This window comes from Pollachius pollachius (genome assembly GCF_949987615.1).
Source record: "Pollachius pollachius genome assembly, chromosome: 1".
Classification (NCBI taxonomy): Eukaryota; Metazoa; Chordata; class Actinopteri; order Gadiformes; family Gadidae; genus Pollachius; species Pollachius pollachius.
In genome coordinates, this window is record NC_136934.1 from 23,542,431 (window position 1) to 23,553,523 (window position 11,093).

An 11,093-nucleotide genomic window follows, 5' to 3' on the forward strand; every position below is an offset into this window, starting at 1 on the left:
TTCAGCACATTTGGGGAATGGAAAAGGGATTGGGAGGGCTTAAGCGGTTGAAGCACCCTGGACACAGGCTTCCTGCATAAATATGCCGGTTTAATTTCCACAACTCACACGCTTTATCAAATATAACCTTTTTTCTAACTTTGCATTTCAGGACTTTGGCAATATCAAAGTGAAAGTTAGATGTATCATCCATCATACCAACTAATTGAGTACATCATGAGGAGGATCATTCTGGTGGACCTTTGATTTTCACTCGCTCACTTGCTGAGTTGCTCACTCATTTGATGGCAGACAGACACGCACACAGATACACACACAGACAGGCACAAAACACACACACACACACACTCTCGTGCTCACGCATGTGCAGATGCACACACACACTTTCACTCCCTCTTACACACACACTGCCCTCTGTTGTTTGTGCACACACAAACACACACACACACACACACACACGCACACACACACACACACACACCCACACACACACACACACACACACACACACACACACACAAACACAGACACACTTATCTCTCTGTCTTGGACACACACACACAAGCTCACACACACACACATTCATATTCAACATCACCTAACTATTCTACATACACTCTCTCTTGCACGCACACACCTTCATTCTTATGCTTGTGCACACACTTACACACACACAATTTGTCTCTCTCACACAACACTTTCTCTCTCCCACACATACACCTCTCTCTCTCTCTCTCTCTCTCGCTCTCTCTCTCTCTCTCTCTCTCTCTCTCTCTCTCTCTCATACACACACACACACACACACACACACACACACACACACACACACACACACACACACACAGATATAGTATGTTCCGAATAAGAACTACTCCATGGGCCACATTATAATGAATGCTTGGAGAAGTGTAGTCAACAGTGGGTGGCATAAATAGATTTCCACTTTCTCAAAAACATGAAATTCTATTGAATTATTTTCTATGGTAACCATCGTAGAGATGGAGGGGGGAGGGGGCTGTGACTCTTGGTTAGCGAAAGGAGCTCTGAAGGAGCTGCGGTAACTGTTTCGCTCTGTCACATAAATGCCAAATATCATCTTCAGCACAGCTCGGTGTACTTCAGGGCCTCATACACCTACAGGATAATTACACGGCAGCGGCACTTCACACAAGTGTATGCAATAGAACGAGTGAGCCTTCGCCAGGCGCCATCCGCCATACCATGCAATCAGGGTGGAGACGCCGGCAGGGGATCCTTGGTGGTGCTTGACAGAACCATGTGTAGGACTCCTCCGACTTTCCCAGGTCTGTCATGCATACTGGAATGATCAAAAAGAGCAATACCCCCGATCAGGAAGAGTATTGAACTCTATACATATAGTGTATTAAATAACGCATTCATTCATACGTTTATAAATGAACCCTAATTATACTTTTATGTTATGTGCATGCTTATGCATTATAAAATAAAAAACACACTTTTTGCCATATAGTTGCCATAGTGTGTTAACGTCAGGGTGTCATCTAGTGGTGGGGCAGTCTTACTGCAAAGTTTGTCACTAGATGGTTTTACAGAGGCAAGTCACGTGAGGACATTAACCTGTTGTTACTTTCATATTTCCAATGTTTAAAAGTATATAGGAACAGGGGCGGAATTTACACCCGTTATTTTCCTTCTGTTTTCAGAGCATGCAGGCCACATTGCCAGTGCTGTAACACAATTACCTTGAAAGGGCATTTACTTATTTGTGATTCTGATGGTTGCTATGCACTCTTTTGTTTTAACTACCTAGTGCAACATTATATATAGGTTATACATTTTATTTCTAGGCATACACCATTTTGATTGTATCATTTGATTATTTTAAGCATTTCGAAATCCGTGGGATAAAAATGTCTGCTATAAATGTGAAGAGCTGCATTTCCATCTTCTTTCTTTACCATTGCAAGGAGTCTGCACATTATGTTGACTCCTGTGGGTATCCTGCTCCATGGACTGGTTGGATCAGAGTATATATACAGTCTTCAATAGGGGTCCTCTGCTTGGTGGTGCTCTGTCTGCTGTAGTAGGGTTCTTCTTCTTGTTCTTGTGTTGTAAGTCGACTACAATCTAGGATAGTAGCCTGCTCTGCTTTGGTTTACTGAAGTTAAACGTTATTAGTGAATTGTCCTGTGTCAGGTATGGTCAGTGAGCCTATTGTTGTATTCCACCATATTCTGTTTTGGCCTAGGGTTATGCAAGCTAGGGTTACATGCACATAGGGTTGTGGTGAATTTATATTATAACCAGTGTGGGGTTAAAAGTCTTTATTTTAACACAGTTTAGGATCCAGTTTAGGAAGTTACCCTTACAGTAGGAGAGATCACCCATCTTCCCTGATGGAGGTGTGCAATCTGTTCTTGGTTTGTTGAGCTGTCAGTGGAAAGAAGTTTATTTTGCCATCCCTGTCAGGGTAATTGAACTACTAATTAACCTGGGGTGTGGTGAATTTAGCACCACTATAGCCAATTGAGCAATCAGCATGTGGCACTGGTTTGCTAATTCCCCCCCCCCCCCCCCCCCAATGTTTTTTCTCTCTACCACCTGCCTCACTTAAGTCCTTCCCTTCTTCTTTCATATTTCCGCTGTGTATGTAACTTACCCGGTCAAATTAAACATTGCTGAACACAATGGCCTACAAGGTGCTCTCTAGGAGTTCTTGGTGGAATTAGATTGGACTCGGGATCGAACATCCCAGAAGTGGCCCCTTGCTGGTACTGCTCTGTGATTTCAACATCCAGACAGAGAAGTCAAAATCTCAACTGTTTCTGTTTCTACTGTCTTCCTTCGATTTCGCACTCCCTCCTTCCCCAGTGTTGCAAATTCGACCGCCCTGGAGACTTTCTTGCTTACCAATCTCTTCTCTCCCCTTGTTCTGCCTCTATCTGTAGATAAAAGCTCCTTCTTTCAATCTTCCTTCTCCAATCCCCCAAAATGTTTTACTATCTTCCCCACCAAGCGATTTTGTTAGCTAATTTGTTAACGCTCCTCATTTCCCCGAAACCTGCCGACACCACATGTCCAATATCCAACTCTTCATCTCCTACTCTAACTTCCTTTTCACCACTTTCACTCAACTATGTCCTATCCTTGGAGACTTCCCACCTGCCTTCTGGACCTTATCCCTTCTCGCCTTCTATTGCTCCTGATCTCCTTCTTTGCCCAACCATCTAATTAATGAATCCCTTTCGAATACTGGTTGTCGTCTGAACACTCTTAAAGCAGCAAGAGTGGACCCTCTTTTAAAGAAAACCACACTCAACCCATCTGATTCCCAACTTTCTGCATATCTCCACCAAGACAACCTCTGGACCCCAGCAGTCTGGATTCAGGGCAGGCCACCCAACTGAGACCCCTTACCATCACAGAGAAACTTTACACTGCTATAACAGCCTCCCTCTCTTTCGCTGTCATTCTTCTGGACCTTTCAGCGGACTTCGACACAGTGAACCACCAGATACTCCTTGCCACCCTCCAGGAAATGGGAATCTCAGAGTCTGCAATCTCCCTGTTCACATTGTTACTTACGGATCACATTTACAGGGTAACCTGGAAATAATCTGGGTCTGACCCTTGTAGTCTCCTTACTAGGGTCCCTCAGGGTTCAGTTCTGGGTCTCATCGTCTTCTCTCTGTACCCCAAGTCACTTGGTCATTCACTCACAAATTCTGTATTTTTTCTATGGTCTAAATTAATAGCACCATAGATTCATGGTACCTGGGACTCGGACAGCTGGGTGTGACACAGGATGACCAGCTGTTGCTCGCTGCAATATCGCTGTGACCAGCCTCCTGCAGGTTCATGCTGTACAACATCAGGAAGATAGTACTTTCCTCACCCCCGAGGCTTGCAGGTTTTGGTCCAGGATCTTGTCATTTTGCATCTCGACTACTGCAACTCCCTTCCGGCTGGTCTGCCTGCATGCGCCATTCGTCCTCTCTAGCTCATCCAGAATGGAGCAGCCCAGCTGGTCTTCAACCTACCCAAGTTCTCCCAAAGTACACCAATCCTCTGCACCCTGCACTGGCTACCAGTGGCTGCTCCATACTGAATCCAGTCACTGGTACTTGCCTTCCTTGCTGTTAAACAGCTCCGGTCCATCCTACATCCAGGACATGGTCAAACCATACACCCATGTCTGTCCACTACACTCAATGCCAAATGCCTTTCAACCCCCTCACTACAAAGGCCCCAGTTGCTGGTCAACATCTTGATTGTTGTTGTCCTGGCTCCAGGTGGAAGAAGCTCCCCAATGACATCAGGGTAGCTGAAACCCTACCCTACTTCCAATGCAGACTGAAAACTCTTCTGTTCAGACAGCTTCTTGGCCAAATTATTTATTTCATCCTTCTCTGAACTTTAAGTTATATATTTAATGTACTCTTAATGTTCTTGCACTCTTTGGATTGTACATTCATTGTTGAATGCACTTAATGTAAGTCACATCGGAGAAAAGCCCCAGCTAAATAAGTGCAATCTATTAACTTACCATCATTGTAAGCAAACACACACACACACACACACACACACACACACACACACACACACACACACACACACACACACTTCTTTCTATTGACTGCCCTATTTCTTGTTGTGTCTTTAAGAATGAGGCATGGAAGGACAGGTAGGGTGGACTGAGGTGACACGGTAGCCGTTGGATCTCAGACGGGGGGACCATTTACGATGACACCTCCCTCTAAAGTAAAGGAGAGATGGTGAGAGACGCTGTTGACCCGCCTTACCTCGCCTCCTCCACCAATCATTATGTTTTTCTAAAAGGGTGGAATAATTGGCTGTGAGCTTGACTGCTGAATATGAAACATGAAAGGCATTTGAAACTTTAGAGAGAGTGAAGTGGGTTATAATTCACATCAACAATTCATCCAGCGTATCATTCAGACTAAATCAAATTAGATATTGAATAGTTCAAATCTATTCAAAGTCATTTGCACGGTCACACATATAATTACTAAACTAAAATAAGAAACTTCAAAACCGCAATACTGATCAATTGTTGGAGCATAGTATAATGATATTTCCTAAAGACTTAATAATATTCACTGAATTCCTTTCCTAAAGATGACATAATGCACCTATATCTTTCTCACTTACTGTCCAACAAACTACAAGCCATGTAGTAATATGTAGCCATTATACCATTAAATATGTAGCATGTATAACAATTTGTATCTGATTGATGGCACAGGTATTTGGCTTAAAGTCAAGTCATTCTCATACATACACACAGATAAACTCAAACTCTCCTACGCTACTATCGGCCTACAAAGATTTCCACACTTATGAAACCTCATCAAAACAAGCAATGGTCATATAAAAGACTTATAGTGTATACGAGTTTGAGTGCGAAGCTGACATTGTTTCCAGGGGTCGGCATTATTGGTTTATTCCCCAAAACATAAACATCTCAAAATATAAAAAGCTCATGCAAGTCATCTTTAAATTGCATAGTTGTGGAAATTGCATTAAACGGAAAAAGACAATTTGTCACATTGAGCACACGAATGCGTGACTCGTTTATTTCGTCAGAAAAACAATAAATCAAAACACGCTGCAAGTAGAAACAATCCCGCATGGGGCTCTACGTCATGAGACGTTCCTAACATTTAAAGGGACAGCATTCCCTGAACAACCAAGACAGTAAACGATATGCCTACAAGAGTGTGTAGAACAACACTTAACAACATAGGTGAATTATGATTATATTACACTCACTACACACGTCCCCCCAGAATTCTCTAAAAGAAGAAAACAAAAACAAAACAATCATCGTGGAGGCGGGCACATTAACCGGCCACAACGGCTGTGTCGTACAGGAGGTCGAGGAGCCACAACTGCGGCAGGTGTTCCGCCATGACACGGATGTGGTGCATGGAGTGTGGGAGTCCTGGGAGGGAGGGGAGCAGGGGGCGGGGGCAGAGTTGGAGGTCGTCCACGTCGTGGGGGCTGGGCCAATTCACTGGGCCTGGCCACGTCAAAGTGAGCTGGCTTGAGGCGGTCAATGGAGAGTCGCTCCAGTTTTCCGCCCATGTCCACCACAAAATGTTTGTCCCCCGTCTCCAAAACCCTGAACGGGCCCTCGTAGGGCAGGCGTAGCGGTCCCCTGTGGGCGTCGTGGCGAATGAAAACATAGTCAGCCGTCCGAAGCCCAGCGGGGATGTGCGACTGAGGGAGGCTGTGATGGGAATTGGGGACAGGTGCGAAAAGCCTTGCATTGTCCAGTAGCGTGGACCGCTGGAGAGTGGCAGACCAAGGAATGGTGGTGCCAGGGACGAAATCCCCTGGAACCTGCAGCGGCTGGCCATAAACAAGCTCTGCGGAGGAGGACTGCAGGTCTTCCTTTGGTGCAGTCCTGATGCCAAGCAGTACCCACGGGAGCTTGTCGACCCAGTTGCTGTCTTTGAGGCTGGCACGAAGAGCAGCCTTCATCGACCTATGAAGCCGCTCACAGAGTCCATTAGCCTGTGTGTGATATGCGGTCATGTGGTGGAGTTTCACTCCGAGGCTCTGTGCGACAGTGTTCCACAGCTCAGACGTAAACTGCGCGCCCCGGTCAGAGGATATGTCCGAAGGAGTGCCGAAACGGGCAACCCATGTGCTGATAAATGCCCGTGTCATCTCGACAGATGCCAGCGACGTCAGTGGCACAGCCTCAGGCCAACGGGCGGACCTGTCAACCATGGTCAACAGGTAGGTGAAACCGTGAGAGGAGGGCAGAGGGCCGACCAGATCCACGTTGACATGGTCAAACCGTCTCTCCGGCACCGGGAACAACTCTAACAAGCACTCAAGACAGGTGTTAGCCCAGTCCCTAACGTCCTTCTTGAGGCCGTGCCAAACAAACTTAGCCACAACCAATCTCTGTGACGCCTTCGAACCTGGGTGGGAGAGACCATGAATGGCATCAAAAACTTGTCGTCTCCATCCCGTGGGAATGATTGGGTGAGGACTGCCCGTGGAGACATCACACAGGAGCGTGGTGCCAGCATCGCCAAAACCCACATCCTCTATTTTCAGCCCTGTAGTCAAGGTCCTCAGGAGTTGCACGTCCAGGTCCGTGGTCTGGTCCGCTGCAATGCGGTAGTAATCCAAGCCGAGATGGACAGCCCCTACTACAGCCCGTGACAGGCAGTCCGCCACCTGGTTGTCGTTACCGGCAACGTGCTGTAAATCTGTGGTGAACTCCGAAATGTATGACAGATGACATTGCTGGTGGGCGGACCACGGCTCAGTCACCTTGGCCATGGCGAAAGTCAGCGGCTTGTGGTCAACAAAAGCGGTGAAGTGTCGACCTTCCAACAGGGAACGAAAGTGTCTGATGGCGAGGTAGAGACCAAGCAGCTCCCGGTCGAATGTGCTGTACTTCCGCTCGCTGGGGCGCGACTGGCGGCTGAAGAGGGCAAGTGGCTGCCAGGCCCCACCCACCCACTGCTCGTAGACGGCACCGACAGCGTAGTCCGAGGCGTCCGAGGTGATGGCAATGGAGGTTGTCGGAGAAGGATGTGCCAGCATGGTGGCGTTCGCCAGGGCTGCCTTAGTGGCAACAAAAGCCTTGTCCCTGCTCTCAGTCCAGTCCACAGCGTGCTTGGGCTTACCTTGCAAGGCCTCATGCAAGGGCCTCATGCAAGGGCAGCATGAGCTGGGCGGCTCGAGGGATGAAACGGTGGTAGAAATTCACCATGCCGAGGAACTCCTGCAAGGACTTGACAGTGAGCAGGCGTGGGAACTGTGCGACCACCTCCACCTTCGATGGGAGAGGGGCTGCACCGTCCTTAGTGACTCTGTGTCCCAGGAAATCGATGATGGAGAGACCAAACTGGCACTTGGAGGGGTTGACAATTAGCCCTTGTTGGCTGAGCCGCTCAAAAAGTGTCCGGAGGTGCGCCAGGTGCTGAGATCTGGGCGTGCTCGCCACCAGGATATCATCCAAGTACACAAAAAGAAAAGGCAGCTTCCGTATGAGGCGTTGAAAAGTTTGAGCCGCGTTTTTAAGGCCGAACAGCATTCGCAGGAACTCTAGACCAAACGGCGTGATCACTGCTGTTTTGGGAATGTCCAGTGGGTGTACAGGCACCTGATGATATCCCTGGACAAGGTCCACTTTGGAAAAAATCACCATACCAGCCAGGTGTGCCGAGAAATCCTGAATGTTCGAAACTGGGTACCGGTCAGGCGTCGTTGCCTCATTTAGCCACCGGTAGTCGCCACACGGGCACAAGCCGCCGCCAGGCTTGGGGACGATGTGGAGGGTTGTCTGACCGGTGGACTATACCCAGCCATTCCATGTTTGCAAACTCAGCCTTTGCAAGGGTAAGCTTGGTCGGGTCGAGGCGCCGAGCTCGGGCGAAGACGGGTGGACCAGTAAAGGCGAGGTCGTGCTCCACACCATGCTTCACGGCAGACGCAGAGAAAGTGGGCTGAGTGAGGGCTAGTAAACCGGCAAGCAGACGGTGGAAATCATCTGAGGAGGACAGCATGCTAGACAGTCGTATGGAGTCAGCCCCGCTAGGAACAAAACGTGACGCGTCAATCAAACGGCGGTTCTTCACATCCACCAACAGTCCAAGCGCACACAAAAAATCTGCGCCAAGGAGGGGAACAGAGACCTTTGCTGTCACAAAGTCCCAGCCAAACCAGTACCCTCCGAAACACAACTCAATGTACCTTGTTCCATAGGTACGGATGGGGCTACCATTAGCAGCTTCCATAGGGGGGCCGTGGCCGTCGTTCACCATGTCCAAATGGGATGCAGGCAGGACGCTCCTTTGTGATCCCGTGTCGCACAGGAATCGCCGTCTGGAGATGCTGTCGCGGATGAAAAGCAGCCTGCCAGCGGGGCCGATGCCACTACCAAGCGCCGGCCCTGGCGTTTCCCAACCCGCCAAAACTGCATGGCGGACGGCATTTAAGAGCCTTCGGTCCGAACTTTGCATGTTAAAAACTCATGCCTGAAGACTGCTGCGGGCCTGAAGACTGCTGGGGGTCAGAAGACTGCTGCTGACGAGAAGTGGTGGCAGCGATGAGCATGGAGTCATCCAGTGTCAAAGGAGCGATGTGCGCGGGAAAAAACGCGGCCACACAGTGCCCTTGACCCGCCAGGAAAAATGTATCAGCCTCTTCAGCCAGCCTCCGACAGTCAGTGATCGTGGTGTTTGCTAATGCAGCTGTCACTTGGGAAGGCAGCTGACGCAGGAAAAGCTGAACGAAATAAAAAACGGGTTCGTGCTCACCGATGAGATCCAGCATACGGTCCATGAGCTCAGACGGTTTGCTGTCACCGAGTTCTTGAAGTGAGAAAAGCCTGCTGGCTCTCTCAGGGTCAGACAGTTCAAACGTCTTTAACAGGTGGACTTTGAGTGCCGTATACTTCTCCCTTGCCAGAGGATTCTTAAGAAGGCTCACCACCCTGGATGCTGTTGAATTTACGAGAGCTGACACAATGTAGTAGCACTTGGTCGTATCCGCGGTGATCTCCCGCAACGCAAACTGCGCTTCGGTCTGGGCGAACCATAGCGACGCGACGATTCCCAGAATTCGGGGAGTTTGACAGTAACAGCGTTCGCGGCCATGGGCGTGTTGTGTCTCTGAAGACTAACGTCGGGGTCACCAGTGTGGAAATTGCATTAAACGGAAAAAGACAATTTCTCACATTGAGCACACGAATGTGTGACTAATTTATTTCATTAGAAAAACAGGAGATCAAAACGCGCTGCAAGTAGAAACAAGCCCGCATGGGGCTCTACGTCAGACATTCCTAACATTTAAAGGGACAGCGATCCCTGAACAACCAAGACAGTAAACGATATGCCTACAAAATCAACAGTGTATAGAACAACACTTAACAACATAAGTGAATTATGATTATATTACACTCGCCACATAGTATTTAATAAAATGTAATGCTGTATTGTTGTTGAAATTAACTTGATGTTGAAGTCCTACATCAGTCATGTACAGTCATCCAGTAGGCACGCAGACGCACACACACACAAACGCGCACGCAGGCACACACCACACACACACACACTGTAACAATATGTATAAATATATTTTCACAAAAGCCAATATAAATATCAGGAAAAACTGCCTCTAAGTGAATGTTATTGGCTTCCTGCAGTTTTCAAAGATAATGTTATTCTAAAAAAATCAATAGCAGCAGCAGCAGCCGCCGCAGCAGCATTACCATAAGGAAACCCCCTTGACAAATTGTATTAGCAGCCATGGGAGAAGGCCGCCTGCACCACCAGGTCCATGCTGTTATGGTGAACCTGCTTAACCTCTTGATTTTCCCGAGTCAAATTAACCTTTGAGACGCACGCTAAACACTTGCTGCCAGTGGAGTCAATACCAACCCAATAGTAATCATTTCATTTCACGGTTCATCAAAGAAAAGCCACTGCATCACCTTACTAATCTCTATCCGACACACCATTTATCGCTGGCACAACAACAGGCTTCTTCCCGCTGTGGGTGGTGCGGAGGGACACGCCACCATCTGTGCCTGAGAGTGTGTGTTCATGGATCTTTGAATGTGTTCATGTGTGTTTTGCTTTCATCTATGAATGTGTGTGTGTGTGTGTGTGTGTGTGTGTGTGTGGGTGTGTTCATGTTTATTTGTGTGTGTGTTTGTGGGTTCATGTATGTGTGTGTGTGTGTTTGTGTGTTCATATGTGTGTGTGTGTGTGTGTGTGTGTGTGTGTGTGTGTGTGTGTTTGTGTGTGTGTGTGTGTGTTCATGTTTATTTGTGTGTGTGTTTGTGGGTTCATGTGTGTTTGTGTGTGTTCATATGTGTGTGTGTGTGTGTGTGTGTGTGTGCGTGTGTGTGTGTGTGTGTGTGTGTGTGTGTAGTGACGTCTGGTGTATACCACACTGGAGTATGTCTTGTGATACTAGATGCACCACAAGAGTAGTAATAGTATCTCATATTACCTTATAGCTTAGAAAGGCCAAAGGCAGAAAGTATCAATTGCCCTTGCAAAACATAACTAAATTCATTAGAAAAAAACAACAACTCTTGAATTCCATCCTCAGAG